The sequence below is a fragment of the Cavia porcellus genome, unplaced genomic scaffold, assembly GCF_034190915.1.
Source record: "Cavia porcellus strain 051 isolate PalLab524CR breed Dunkin Hartley unplaced genomic scaffold, mCavPor4.1 scaffold_21, whole genome shotgun sequence".
NCBI lineage: Eukaryota > Metazoa > Chordata > Mammalia > Rodentia > Caviidae > Cavia > Cavia porcellus.
Window position 1 is genome coordinate 26,944,199 of NW_026947504.1, and position 16,317 is coordinate 26,960,515.

Here is a 16,317-nt window from a genome sequence, read left to right on the forward strand (position 1 = left end):
AAAGTAAGTGTACGATACAGAAGAAAGCACAGTAGGTAAACTACACGCTTGCACTGAAGAAGAAAAAACTAGTTGAAAGAAGAAGAGCTAGAGGAAGGTTGATCAAATGAACAGAGCCGGACTCCCAGGTGACCCACGAGCAACAGTTCTCCTGCCCCATCTCCAGAGTGTGCAAACATTTTTACAATCGATGGGTTGATTGTATTTCTCTTTGATGCACTCTTAAGAAATAAATCTTATGTCAGATGTCACTGAATAAGCAGGCAGGCTATTCAAGCACCATGGAATTTCCTTGCAGAACTGATGCGGAAAATAGTAACATGCAGCTGCTCACCACCTGAGTTCGGTGTGGTGGTTTCTCTGGGAAAGCACATGGGAAAGAAGCAAGAGGCAGCCTAGGAAGACAGTTATCAGAGAAACAAAACCCAAAGCACTGTGGCACGCAAACCAGTGAGGGACCCGGGGCAGGGCCTGAATTGTGGCACTATAATCTTATGTACTCTTCTTGGAGGCTCCTTCTAATACACTGCTTCCCTTTCCACTTATACTTCAATCAAAATTAAAATGTAACACCACAATTAAATAATATAAACTAGATTAGAAAATGCAAGATTACATAAGAAATAGGACAGTACGGTCATTAAACGAGCTACAAGTACAATGGTAATCATGGTACAAAATAAAGATCTTGCTGAATACCAATACATTGATGACACACCTAGTAAAGAAATAAGCAGTAAATATAACCTAATATTCAGTAATTAGAAAATACACCAGAGTTGAGTGCAAACATCAGAAGTACAACTGAATGTGAATTAGTTTAACCTATTTCTTAGGACAAAAGATCCTTAATTTGGATCAAGAGTAAAACCCCAGCCAGGCATGGTAGCACACAACTGTAATCCCTGCTCTTGGGAGGCTGAGGAGGGGGCAATCACTCTGAATTGGAGGTCAGCTTGGGCTACAAAGTGAGTTCAAGCCCAGTTGGAACTATGCAGTGAGACCCTTTCTCAAGGACCACCACCCCCCAAAAAAAAGCAAGAAAAAAGAAAGAGTAAAATCTAACTATGCTGCAAATTATATGAGACATGTAAGAACATGGTTATTTAAAAAGACTAAAAACAAAGCGGTGGGCAAAGATTTACCAATCAAATAGGATTCACTAGAAAGCAGATGCGATAGTTGTGTCAGGCAAAGAAGAAAAACAAAGTTTTCTGACTCTATGCTATCTACACATCAAATAAAACACAGTAGCAAATTATACAAGGAAGAAACTACAGAAAATGGAGAGATATAAACACTATGATAAACACCATTAACAAGAGACTTTGACACACTAGCCCTAGTTTGTGAAAGTTCAACTGAAAAATCATTTACCAAGAAGTTGCTAACACAGTTTTTACTGTGATGATTTAGATCAAGATGTCCATCAAAGGCCTCATGTGCTCACAGATTGGAGGACTAGACCACAGGCCCTTTTCACTGCTTTGCAGTGAGGAAGTGGGGTGTAGTCAGAGAGGCAGAGACCTGGAGGGAGCAAATTCTCCCTGGCTGCTTTTCCTCTGCTTCCAGCTGCCGTAGTAACATGGATGTTAGGCCATATGGGCCCTTCAGACAGGCCCTTTGTGTTTAAGCCTGCTCAACATAGACAGAAACCTCTGTAAGCCCAAACAAACCTCCCCTCCACTAAATTGCAGATGTTGGGCATTTCGTTCCAGCAAAGGGCAAGCAAGAAAGTGACTAAGATAGTTATATGCCATATAAGAGTATTTCCTTCAAAAATGGAACAATTCCCAAAGATTATATTGTCCAGTGACAGCACACCTAGTTTGCATGAGTATTCTCTAAGACGATCCTGTGATGGTGACATTTCCTAACAACACATTTCTTGAAACACATCCTCACAGTTAAGGGATACATGAGTAATCTGTTTATAGGGTAGATTTGTCTTATGAATTTATTAGAATATATCCTAATAATATAAATTCTATCTTCTTAAGTATACACAGGACATTCATAAAACTTATTAGCAAAAACTCAAATAATTTGATTCAAAAATAGGCCAATGATCTGAACAGATAAAATGCAAATCAAAACCACAACAAAGTAACAAATACTGGTAAACATGTAGAGAAAGAGAACCCTTATACAATGTTTGCTTGGAATGTAAATTACTGTAGGTAGTAGGGAACAAAGAATGGAGGCTTCTCAAATAACTGCAAAGAGAAACAGAGTACCAAAAGACCCAGTAATCCCACTCCTGGATACAGCCAAAGAAAATTTCATCATTATGTTGAAGAGACAGCTGCACATGTTTACCATAGCACTATTCACAACTGCTGAGACACTGAACTAACCAAAGTGCTCACCCATAGATGCACAGATAAAGGAAATACGGCACATAAACACAATGGACTATTATGTAGTCATAAAAGGATGAAATCTTCTCACGTGTGGCAACATGAACTGGACCAGAAGATATTATGTTAAGTGAAATATGCCAAGCATATGTAAAAGCCATAGTTGATCTCATAGAGTAGAAAGCTGAATAGTAGCTACTAGAAGGTTAAAAAGGATAAGGGAGAGAGACAGAATAATATAGGATAATAGGTATTAAAATACACTTAGGCGAAATTAGTTGTAGTGTTCTACAGCACTAAGATTTATCATATATTTCAAAATAACTAGAACAGTTGAAGCCTTCTGAAACACAGAAATGATACATACATTTGAGGAAATGCTAATTATCCTGATTTGATCATTACACACTGTACACATTTCAAATTCTCATACTCAGCTCCATAAATGTATAAAAATATTATGTGTCAATTAAAACAAAAAGGTGGTGGATTTTGGAATGATTATTTGTAATACCCAATATCAAGTTCTTTGAAGAGACTATTACCAGCAAGCTAACGTGTTAAACTGGTACAGCTTTATGGGTGTCGGTAAAAGACAGACTCCTGCGTCACAAAGGACTTAACATTTGGTGCCAAAGTACCAACAGTTTTGAATTCTTACATATTTCTCTCCTTTTTAGCAATAAATCAAGGTACATAGAAAAAATTACATTTAACAAGTTAAACCCATACAATCAAAACTAAAGAAGCATTTTAGAGGTGTGTTTTTCAAATGCAATTTTAAGTGGAGCGTATTTTTCTGAATTAAGGAAGGGAAAATCACCTGTCTGTTGATAGCAGCTTTTGTAGTATGGCAAGCAAACATCAACTAGAGTTACAACAAATAATTTTAGAACACAAGCAATCATGTGCTGCCTGAATTCTTCTTCAAAGATACGTATATTCTCAATGGCAGAGGTTTTGAGAGTTATCTCACATGACAAAAAATACTTTATGATACAATGAAGGATGTTGAGATGAGATTATTATCTGCATTACCCAGGTAAACCTGACATAGCTGCAGGGCTCCTTATAAGAGGGAAGAGAAAGGGTCAGAGTTAGCGAAGATGTGAAATAAAAGTCACAGAGGCGCGGGAAGGAGAGAAGAGAGAAGGATGTTACGCTGCTGGAGATGGTGTGCAGTTAGCCTGGAAGACTGATGAAGGAGTCTGAGTTCAGACACACAGTTGTCCCCGGAGGCGGCAGGCAGCACACAAATCCTCCCTGCAGCCTACAGAGGAGTGTGGTCTTGTGGGACACCTTGATTTTAAAACTTTTGATCTATTGAACTCTGTAAGATAATAAGGCTATGTTGAATTAAGCCATTAATTTCACGGTAATTTGTCTAGCAGCACTATGAAATAAATGAATATGTTCTACCAATCTTCATATTTTAATTACACCATTTTTTTTGGACAAGCATCATGCACTATAAATGATATTAAAGATATCTCTCAGTAAGAATTAAATATCTTCAAATTCAGAACATGCTTTTGGATGGGTTAAACTGTCCTTATCATAGCACTTATGGTGTGGACCCTAAATGGTAATATGAGATATAATCAAAAACTGTAGTAAATATTTACATTAAAAAATAATTATTAGAGTCAAAGACACATTACTAATAATCCTCTTCCTCGCTTCAAACACATTACCCCATCATTCTTGCTACTGTACAGCAGCAGTATTTTGAGGAGGGTTAATGGCAATGTGTCTTTTTGCTGAAACAATTCTTTTTAATTTAAATACATATCGTATTTTTTGATCAGCAGTTACAGTATTCCCTTTGAAACAAAAATGATAGCTAGGTGTGGCTATGTACACCTGTGACCCCAGCATGGTGGGAAGCTGAAGCAGGATGATCACAAATTTGAGACCAAGGTAGGCAACTTAGTGAGACCATGTCTCAAAAGAAAAATAAAAAGCACTGGGAACGTAGTCCAATGTAAAGGCCCTCAGTTCAATAACCAGCACCATAAAAAGAAGAGGAAAAAAGATGGGAAAATTGACCCACAGCCACATCTGCCTGGCGTATGACTCCGAAGTTCATACTAGATTGCCAGGGTTCACAAATTGCTTTTTTAACTGAAATCTAGACTCACATTTTTTAGGAAGAAGTAAATGTAACTATTATTCTAGGGTTAAATTTAATTTGTAATGATAGATTATAATTTGACCAGAAAATTCAGTTCATTTAATAAGAATATATAAATTACTATTGAAATTAATTATGAAAGCCAGTCTACAGCAAAGTTCAGGAGGGTCAATTGGATTAGTCATTCAAAATGTACGGGATATAATGGGAACTGAGTTTTCAGGACCTGAACTTTTCAATCTTAAAAGGCAGCCTGAGATGTGAGCCTCATGAGTTGAGGCTATTACCTTACCTTACAATCCATCAACTCCATCATAAATGAATGGTTTTCCTACATGAGTATTGGAAAGCAGGTAAGATCTCTTTGTGGACAAAACTGAAAAAGCCCTAATTTTGTTAAAGAATAGAGAACTCTGAAAGACAAATGGTACTTAGTCCAATTTGTTTCTATCATTTGAGCTTTCAAATAATGTATCTGAAAACTAAAATAAACAATTATACTCTTTAGTGGGAGTTAGTAATTATTCTACTCACAAAAACAACAGAATACAAGAAGCTTCAACTGATACAGTTCCACAATTATTGTGTGGGACAGGCTTTACTCAGCAGGCATGAGTTGCTCAAATTCAGCACATACCTACCTGGGCAAAGCCTCTTTCCAGGAGTGACCCTTGGCCAGTTCCTGGGAAATAATCTCTGAGAATGTACTAGGCCACAACGTACCTACATTAGAGCTAGTGTTTAGCAGTGTGATTTAGTGTGAATGTGTCTTTGCTTTGACAAGTTGGAGTCAGAGCAACTAAGTTAGTTGTGTGGGCAATTCACACTTAGGTGACTTGTCCCCAGTTAAAATTTGGATAGAAACATCTTTATACCTCTTGTCTCATCACTACTGGGAGTATGTCCATATGATCCCACTAGGAGAGGACCCTGGGAACATATGTCTGGCTTTTTATCTACTTCCTCCTCTTGCTGATTTTAATCTGTATTCCTGTATGTAAACAACTGTAAGTGTGAGTTTAACAGCCCTTGTTGAGTCCTATGGATGCCACTAGGGAATTACTGGGCCTCAAATTAGTCTTGGGGCCTCCACACCCAGACAATTTTAGAAAATAAAATCATGATCACAGAAAGTTTAAGAGACTCATTTCAAAGTATCACAGCAGGGCTAGGACAAGAATACTCATACACTGCTTTCTGCCATATCCTGTTGTCAGTGTTGACATTTAAAACCTTTCCTAATTAAATTAGTAATATTTAAGCTTTCTACCCTAAAGACTATCACTCACTAAAAAACTAAAGCCATCTGAATAACTTCAGCTCCCTTATTCTACACTGTGCTAGAAGCTACTGCTTTGCTAATACACAAAATAATAAAATTAATTAAAACTATGTAATTTTAGTTATTTGGGTATAGGATTGTCTTATCTCCAGAGACTTTTGTTTGAACAACCTAAGATACTCACTTGTAACAATTAAACCAGTGTAGTGTTGCTTGTGCTTCAGGAGGAAAAGTATGTTTGCAATCAAACTGTTTTGTATGACACCATGAGGATGGAGAAGATTGGGACAACACAAAAATTAACTTTGAGGCAGTTAACCATCGTGACATTTTTAATTCCAAGAAGATTTTACTGTGGTTGGGCTTTTAACAGAGTGCAAGAAACTTTTTATGCAACAGACAGAATGTCATGTTTAGACTGAGAAAAGAAATAAAAAAATGCCAGGACAAGTATAAATGCTAGATTTTGGATATATACTGAAATAAGCCAAACAATGCATTTCTATGAAACAAAGAATCTGAAATAACTTATGAGTACTCTGATATCCTAATCTTGATGCTTTTCTACAAATACAAATTCTCATTAGTTATTTATCATCCTTCAGTGACAACAAAAAATTTCATTTTCTAAATATTGTTCTGGCCAGGTATGGAGCACATGCCTGTAATCCCAGTACTCGGGAGGCTGAGGCAGGAGCACTGCTGTGAGTTTGAGGCCAGCTTGGGCTACAAAGTAAGTTCAAGGCCACTCTGAACTATATAATGAAACCCTGTTTCAAAAAGACAAAAATAACTAAATAAAAATAAAATAAAATAGTTCTGGTCTTTCTTAAATAGTAAAGCTATACTGTACCATTATATTGGAAAGGGATTTTCCAAATAAAGTACCACTATCTTCCTCCTATCCTCTCATTTCTGAATGCAGTCAATGGCATCTCTACCCTCTGCTGCTCAGGTTACACAGCTGAGTCATCTGGCCCTTGTGAGCCCCTTTATTACGATTCTGTAGGTCCTTCTATTAGATTGGTACTGTCCTACTCCTAGTTTAGGACTTCCTTATGGATTGTCTGCATTGTAATAATCTGGTTTTCCTACCTGCTGGACCAGTAACTCCAATGCCCATTATGTCACTGTCCTGAATATAGACAGAAATGAAAGATCTTCCAACTGACATTAAAAAATGTTTGACTGTTTGGCCTAATATACCTTTTGCTCTAATATTCGTTTTTGCTCTTACGTTGTAATACTTTTCTTTTAGGGGCCTTATAATTAATACAATTTTCTATTCTCCTACCACATCAACTTTGACGACTTTCCTTTTTACTTTTTTTGTCTTTAGAATGCTTTTAGTTAACTGGATACCTATCCTTTTTTCTTCCTTGCCCTTCAATCAAAATCTACTAACCTGCTTCAAGCCCTGGTTTTCAAATGCTACTAAAATGAAGGTGGAAAACTACATCCTACATTTCATTTCCTGTACCAGAAAAGGACTAACGGGGTTCAAAACAGATCCTCCAAAAGGTTGTGTGAGCAGCTTAAAGGGACAACCCTGGTTGAATGGAGGCAGCAGAGGGACTGATGACAGCCGTGAGTCCCAGCCAGGCTGACCACAGTCTGATGGTCACACAAGGACCCATCTGAGGGTCAGACATGTTCATTAGTAAGCATGCTGGTACAAAATGAGTTTGGTTACAAGACCATTCTAATCCCAACATCTGCTAATACAGTTATTTCCCAATGCTCTCTTTCTTCTTAAACCTGTTCTATAGGCTTTGACTCAGTTATTACATCAGCAACCTTATTCTTTAAGACATTATAAGTTGTTACACTGAGTATCTCAATATTCAGATACCATAAAACAGACCTGACAATAAATACAGCCTCTATTCAGGAATTACAGCAAAGACAATTTTTAATAACTAAGTTTTTCATTCATGTTATCTAAGTTAACCCTTCCCCAGCCACTTTTTATGCTCATCCAGTGAGATCTGAATCCTAATTACTATTACGCCATTAGGTCATTATATTAATAGACTTTATGCAGGGAAATTAGTAAAACAAACTAAAAACTTTATTTCTTGGTTTTATAGATACTTCCTTTATATCATTTCTAAGAACCAAATCAAAACAAATCAAAGATAACAAAATAAAGTAAAATACATTAAAATACACTGAAGTACATAGTACATTCTATAATTTGTGATGTTCTACTTACCTTTTAAAAAGACTCAGCTTCCTGCTCCAGGAAGCCTTCCTTCGATCCTGAAACAGTGCCCCATTCCCTTAATTTGTAAAAGCACTTTACAGGGCTGGGGATTTAACTGAGTTTTGTAAGTACTTGCCTGGCAAGCGTGAGGTCATGAGTTCAATCCCCGTACCAAAAAAGAAAAAGAAAAAAAAAAAAAAAAAAGAAAACAAATAAAAGCACTTTACTGAAGGTCTATGTTCATGTGTCCATCTCTCTCATGAGATTACAAACTTTTTAAAGGCAAGCAGCCTATTAATTTCTATTATTTCTCAATAAGGTAGTATAGATTATGGTATATACAAAGTACAGACCTAAAATATTTTTGTTGGGGTGAAGAAAAGTGATATGATCATAAGAGTGTATGATGTCTTCGGGTAAAGTAAAACAGTAGGGCTGGGTACATAGCTCAGTGGTACAGTGCCTGCCAGGGAAGCATGAGGTACTGAGTTTGATTCCTGGTACACACAAAAAAGTACTATCAACTAACAGTTTTATTTATTAAAGCATACACTACTTACTAAATATTTATCTCAGTTTCTGGCCTAAACTTACAATGTAATCTGGACAATGATGACAGACTATATAATATAGAAGATCCCCAAAAGACTTCTTTACTGGACCTGCAGCTTACTTACTAGTTTTATTATAACTTTCCACAATGGCACTGAAAACAATAGCCATCTTAGTATTTCATCTATATCATTTAAATAGACTGAGATTATAAAAATTCACATTCTTAAGAAATTTACCCAGAGTGGTATGCTAGGAACACTGATATTATATACTTCATTTACTCTCCATAAAAAAGAACCAAACAGAAACTATTTCTAGTTTTATGAAAAAAAAAAAAAAAAAAAACCCTAGACTCTAGGACATACAATGATACAAAAGCAGTATCAACACAAATGTTCAAAACTTCAGGAAACGTGAAGCAAATGGCTTATTCTTCTTTGATTTTATAATGACATCCTTCTAGATCTTGAAAGCCATCAACCTTATTGATTTTATTTCAGTAAAATTGGTATTTGAAATTCAAAAATTAAACATGAAGAAAAAATAAGCTAATAGCAAAATGTCAAGCATTATTTGATGGAAGACAAGAAAAAGAAACTAAAATGTTCACAAACTTTAGAGATTTTATTTTTACTAAAAGGCATTTTGTATAAACTCTAAAATCTATTTAAAAAGGAAACACTAAAATTTGCAACATGTCATTGAGACTTTTTTATGTGCAGAACACAAACCATTGTACAAAAAAACAACCAAGAGTTTAATTTTTGAAACAGCATACTGTTGGGTTATTTAACCCGACACAGTAACACAAAGGAAGATGTGTTAATAATACACTGTGAAAAACTGACTACCAAGGTAGGGGAAGAGAATAAGAAGTCACCAAGAAGCAAACCCTCCCTGTGACTCAGCACCATGTGCCGGCTACCATGAGGAACCAGATGCCAGCCCCTTCCAGTGGGCAGGCTGGAAAACAAGAAGAGCGAATCCCCCTCCCCCGATAAGTGACTGGCTGGTCTGAAAAACACAGGCTGCAATGGTTGCTACTGAGGTAAAATACAACTTAATGCTTGAAATGTTTAGTATTTCACTGATTTTGTAGGTTTAAAGTGAGTATATATCTATGGGGGATCTCTTTCTGAAGGTGGCAGACATTGTTAATTCCCTATTAACTTGTTCCCTATTAACCTGTATCATTTTCATTGTTTTGTGGGATTCGATTTTATTTTCTTTTTTTTATATCTGATAGCATGGCAGCTATTTCAAAAATAATAGGATATATTAGGTAGCCATTTTGGATTTACCATTGTCTTGTTTTGAAGCCCTTTACTGCATTCATTGTTTTTTTGTTTGTTTGTTTGTTTCTATTCTGTTCTGTTTTGATTTTTACTATGTCTAAAGGTATGGGCAGCGATTTTGAAGACAAGAGGCATTATGATAACCACTGTTGATTTTGTATTATTTTGAAGACCTATGTCACTTACATTGTTTTGTTTTGATTGCCTTTTTTCTGTTTTATTTTGCTTGGTTTTATTCTCTTTAAAATAAGTATTAAAAAAGCTAACTACCAAAACACTGTATAGATGACACAGCAGGGTAATTTCTGCTATTACAGTAGTTCTCAATGGTTAAAACAATGAAAAGATGTCCAATTTACCAAAGGAGTTTTCTTAAATTGCACAAACTCCCTACCAATAGGTCCCAGGCATTAGCCCACATACCTACATGCCCATATTTCCCCAAAAAACCACTGTTGGCAAACACTGTGACAATGATTCACTCCAGTTTTGCATGCAGTGGTGGTTAATGGTGGTGTCACACAAGACCGTAGAAACTTAAAAACAAGAATGTATAAAAATGCATGAGGGATAATGTTGACTACAGTATGCAGACAGAAATGAGGATGAAAGGGGTAAAATAATTATAAAGCCTTTAAGACTAATGAAAAATCAGACTCAATCTGGCATACAAAAAGCAGCTCATCTAGGTTCTTGAACAGGAGAGTGACATAATAAAACAAAGTAAGTTTACTACGAGGAAATTGTATGGGTGTCAGGTTTTTGCTGGCAGCCAGTAAAAGAATTACTAAATGTCTACAAAAGTACTGTCTCACTTTACTTCCAAGTTGAAGTTCATGTCAAAAGTTGAATCTTCACATTCTAAAAACTAAACTGAATATATTTTCAACAATAGTCATTGGTTTATAAAAATAATTACTATTTTGTTGGGCAAAAGTTAAAGAAATACTCATAATTCAATAGTCTAAGATCTGCATTCAAAATCAGTATTAAACAAAAAGCAAATTATTTAATCAAAATAAACTCAAAACTTTTAAAATACATAATCCTATTTCTTACAATAGAAATAGTTTTTAGAAAAGTTAGGGAAAGTTTTTTTAACCCAAGCATGATCACATTTTTTTACACCAAATAAAAACATCTAAACTATTCTTGGCACAGAAAAGTATACATTTCTATGGTCACATTCAGAGAGGTGGGCAGAGAAAATGAGATCCAACCATTACTTCAGCGTGAAGACTCACACAGAACACACAGACATTTCACAAAAAGGCCAGCCTTGGAGAAAGAGCTAATTGCTTTTGAACTACAATCCCAAACCTAGTTGAAAGGGCATAATTCTGTCACAAATTCATAAAATACACGAAATCCTTCAAACCACTTATTTTCAAGTATCTTCTTAGGACAGCACATTAAAAAGAAGAATAAATGGCACGAACTACACAGATGTGTGATCAAAATATATAGTGAATGCTCAAACAAATTAAGTTTAAAGACACTTTGCTACTAATCTTCCTCAAAATACCCTCCCCACTCTGCCTTCAACTTTACTGTTCTACAAAACATGTATTTAAAATTCTGTGATGTGTCACGTTTTCTAGAAGTCTTTCATATGTAATCTTATCTCATGTTTAGCCTCTACTTCAACTCTTTTTTCTCCATTCACTCTGTATTACAGCTATTTTTCAGCATGACTGCCTTAAGCCTTCATATACAATTAGTATATGAAGTATACACATGGAGAAAGAAAGGAAAATACATTTTAAAAAGAAAAAACTTATTCAGTGTGCTACACTATTTGGAGTGCTTTAATACTCAGCAGTCCTTTGAAATCATGTCATACAGATTTAGATCTATATGCTTTATGGAGTATTCTATTTATCCAAACTGGCTTTTCCTGATTATTAAGATTAATCTCGAAGCTCTAACAGTGCCCTAACTCTGAAAAATCTTCCTAAAATCATGTAAGATATTAAACTCAATTAATTGATCCTTTCTCTAGGTTCCAACAACTCTACTCTCTCTCATTTGTATTTTTAAATTTTCATTTATGTTTACAAATTTAATGACCAAGAAGATATATATGATGTTTGCACTGCGATGAGTAGAACTAATATAATCAAACATTCTACCTTCTACTTCAATGTACTAAATGTCAACGTACCAAATGTGCAGCACCTGGGGAGGATCTCCTTGAGGGTTGTAGCCTTATGGATTCCCTATGGTCTTGTTTTGAGGCCCTATATAGTTTCCACTGTTTTGTTGGGTTGGGTTTTATGCTCTTTTGTTTTGTTTGATCATGTTAAATCTGATGGCATCAGCAGCTAAATCAAAGAAAGCAAAATATATGAAGGCAGCAATTTTGGATTTACTATTGGCTTGTTCTGAAATCCTTTATTGCATTCACCGTTTTGTTTTTATTGTTCCTATTCTATTCTGTTCTACTTGATTTTTACTATGTCTGAAGTTATCTGCAGCTATTTTGAAGACATCAAAAGGCATGATGGCAACTATTGTTGGTTCTGTAATGTTTTGAAGTCCTGTATCTCTTACACAAATTTGTTTTGGTTTTATTCTTTTATCTTCTTTAAAGTAAAATAAAAATAAATTTAAAAAAGGATAAAAATCATTTTTGTTATATAAGCATAGTTCTGTAAATCAACCTAAGCCATGGAAAAACTTCAGTTTGAGAAATTAATCACTAACCATGATCTAGTGAGTTTGTATATTATAAAAAAATAATAGTGTTAATTTTGAAAACAATACATAACTCACCATTTCATTCTTGAAATAGTTGTTTCACTCGGCTTCTGGATACCACACTCTATGGGTTTCTTCTCTTTCATTGGCTACATTTTATTGATTTTTTTTACTTAAAACTTCAACTCAGCAAAATTTAAATTTTAGATTGTTAATCTCCACATTAAGAGACTAATACAAAACATGATTAAGTGGCCTCCCCAAACCTAAAAAAATCATGAATCCTGGTTCTACCACCCAAAGGTCTAATCTGAAAGAACTAGATTAAACATAAGCAAACAGTCTGATGTGGAAGTCTAAACTTACATGGCATGAAGCATTCAGAAAATTATACGAGTAGTCATCATCTTTTCAGAGCTTAGTCTAAGGCTAGGTGCAATTTTCATGGCTCAGTAAAATGGCAGAGGTAGCTGTGGAAAGATGAATCCAGGATACTTTGTCACATCAGAGAGCAAGGATACCCAACAGAGAGAAAAGGGACCTCTACACCTAACACACTCATGCGGACAGACGCAAAGCAGTTTGTAAAAGACAACAAGAAATGTAATTTGAAGTTAAAGGCTAGCCAAGAAATTAACTGCTAAAACCATACTTACTAGAGGAAAAGAATGAAATCCAATTTGGACAAATTAATCTTCATAATGTCAGAATGCAAATTTGCCCAGCATATGAAGAACAAAAGATATTTTCCATATCTTTTCTCCTTAGGCAAAAATGGCTATTTTAACTTTTCCCAATGATATTTAATAAGAAAATTCCTCTTAGCGAATAAAAATCAGAGAAACAGAAATAGAAAAAAATAAAATGTTCTAATTGATTCAACTATTTCATCAATCATTGGATTTTGAGAGACTACAGGATATTCATAGTGTCAAAATACTATCTGACAGATTACTTGGTAACTGAAAACAGGACAAGGTAACTTTATGATGGAGAAATCTAACAGACAACGTTTAAACCGCATGACTGAAGTCAGCAGGGCCAATAAAAGAACAAACATGGATAGGAAACAATGCATTTTTATTTTTAGATTCTAATATTCTAATTTTCTATTGTTCCAAAGTATTTTCCACAAATTTGTAGGTAAAAGTGTAAATATTTACACATTTAATAAGTGTTCTTTGTAAATAAGCTAATATCCTTAGGAGGAAAATCCTTATTTGCACAATGATCTTAGTATTATACCCTTGTGAAGGATGCTTACAATAAACCCAGAATCATATAAGCTATACAATATTGGGGAAGAGAATGAAGACATTTCAAAATTTAAATACTTCCTGTAATGAGCTAATAACCAAACTCTGGAAACTCTAGGCCAGAAAGTTAAGTGTCTGAGGTGGAAAATCAGTCTCAAATGTCTCTATATCTATGCCTTCTGCTTGCATATACATCCTTAAATCTATTAGCCTACCTATAGTCTAGAAGAAATCTCTAAAATGCAGTCTTGATTTGATAATATTATGCTTTGTGCTGGTTCACAAAAGATGAAGCTGTCAAAACGCATAAGATTAATACTACTTTTAGTACAATTACTTTAGTAGTGTAAGTGAATTAAATGTTAATTTGACACAAATATAAAAATAATATAGGATATAATAATGTATCTTTTATCCTATAAAAATTTATTTTTAAGTACTCACAAGAAAAATCTCAATAATTTTATTTAAAAAGCACATATAACCTGAAATACCAGAAAATTCTAAACAATCTGACTGTTAAATAGATAAGAAATCTTTAACCTAATGTGGGTATGCAACCTTGAACAGCTCTGAAAATGTCCTTTAAAATAGAATTGTGCCTACTTTACAGTGTTGTGGTTATGTTCAAAGGATGTGGTAGTTATCACACTACTACTATTACATAAAATCTCTTCAGCTCCTAATCAATACACGAATACACTAACAACTCCTTTGAAACAAACTGAAGGATTGTAAGATAAGAGTAATCTGAACAGCTGATGTATATACTAAAAGGATGGTTTCAATAATTAAGTTACACCCAAAAAAGTAAAGGAAGAATAAAAAAGAAATTTTAAAATATGCAAAATAGGAAGAACAAAGTTTTAAGGAATACTTAAGTTCTCATTAGATTACTCAGGCAAAGACACAGGGAACGGTATGATGGGATGGGGACACAGACACAGACAACTGTGCTCACCTACCTGGGGGAAGGAAAGGATTTAGGACACAGTGCAGATCTTTGTGTCTTGTTTTATTTTTTTTCCTACACAATATCATGCTATAACCACCTCATCCAATCTTGGGAGAGTGGTTCAAGGTATTTTTCAGTAAGTCTGTATACTATCAAATAAAACGAATGCTGTAAAGTAACCTTATTAAGCTTTATAATCAGCTCTGGAGTCCACTACTTAACAATTATTTGACCTTGGGCAGGTCTCTTCATTTTTCTAAGCTTCAGTTTCTTATTCTGTAAGACAGGGATAATAATGGGATCTACCTCATAAGACAATGAATACTAAATGCCTGATAAATGGTCGTTATTAACTTTATTATTGAAGATGGGATTTTTTTTAAACATTTCAAGTAATGTCAATGTATACTTTAAAGTTGAAAGTATAAATACTATTAGGAAAAGCATCAAAGAGTTGGGATCAAATATTATATCCTATAAAATTAGAAACTATGATTTTACAGTATCATAAAAGTCAGGCTATTCCCCATCCTACACACATACAAAAAAAAAAAAAAATTCTAAAAATACCTTGGGTTTTCTTCCTAAGGATGTCATCTTGAAATGAAATACCCTATTATCAGAGAAAGCAAGTATAGGACAAGTCTTATAAGTAAGACTTTAAAAATCTTCTGGTATATGAGCTAAGAAAAAAACTCCTCTAGAAAAATGAATAGCGGTTTCCTTCAAATTTGAGACTGGGATCTACTCTTTAGTTGACTCTTTCTTTGATGCTTCCTTACATATGAAAAACACTTCCTTAGAAAATTATAAATTATCTTTCAACTAAGAAAAATGCTAAATGTATTTGCTTCTTTTAGAAAAGATCAATTTCATAAAAGCATTATAAACAAAAAATGAAGGGCCAAGGATTTAGCTTAGTGGTACAAACGCTTGCCTGGCAAGCACACGGCCATGAGTTGGATCCCCAGTACCAAAAAGATAAAAACAAAAACAAAAAAGTCCAACTCTCAGGGAAAGTACACACATAGTCTTTCTAGTACTCTTCTCCTTTTGGTTTTTATATGTTAAATTTAACCCAGTGTCTAAAAGGCATTTCAACATAAGCTGAAGTAAGACTGACAAACCCAGATATCTCAAACTCCTGCTACAAATTCAAGGAATATGCATACTATACATTTTATGAATTGAAGAAATATACAGGTCATGAAATTTAGTTTTCTGCAAGACAATCCTGCAATTTTTTTTTTTGTAGTAACAGTGCAAAACACAATGGAAAACAAACTATAATAATGACACAATTTTTATCACTGGGCTACCTGATTTTCCTCAGGAAATGAGATTTAAGAATAACAGAAAACAAGACTTACAGTTAGGTAAGAAAAAAGTATCTAACCAACTAAATAAAGGTAATTATTAGGAGTTAAAAATGGAACTATTTCAAAGATAATCACTGGTTATCAACTCTTCATACACTGTATACAAGCACCTCCCCGTGTGTGTGTATATATGTATAGTATTCTTTCCATATAAAACAAAACCAACCATTGTATAAAATCTCAAAGCCTGTGAGT

At 34.6% G+C, this 16,317-nt stretch overlaps 1 protein-coding gene across 2 annotated transcripts in view; it reads right to left on the reverse strand.

Annotated features, from left to right (window-relative positions):
- The window catches only part of Srfbp1 (serum response factor binding protein 1), a 38,764-nt gene that overhangs the window by 11,969 nt on the left and 10,478 nt on the right, over positions 1-16,317 (reverse strand). The gene's annotated exons all lie outside the window — the stretch shown is intronic.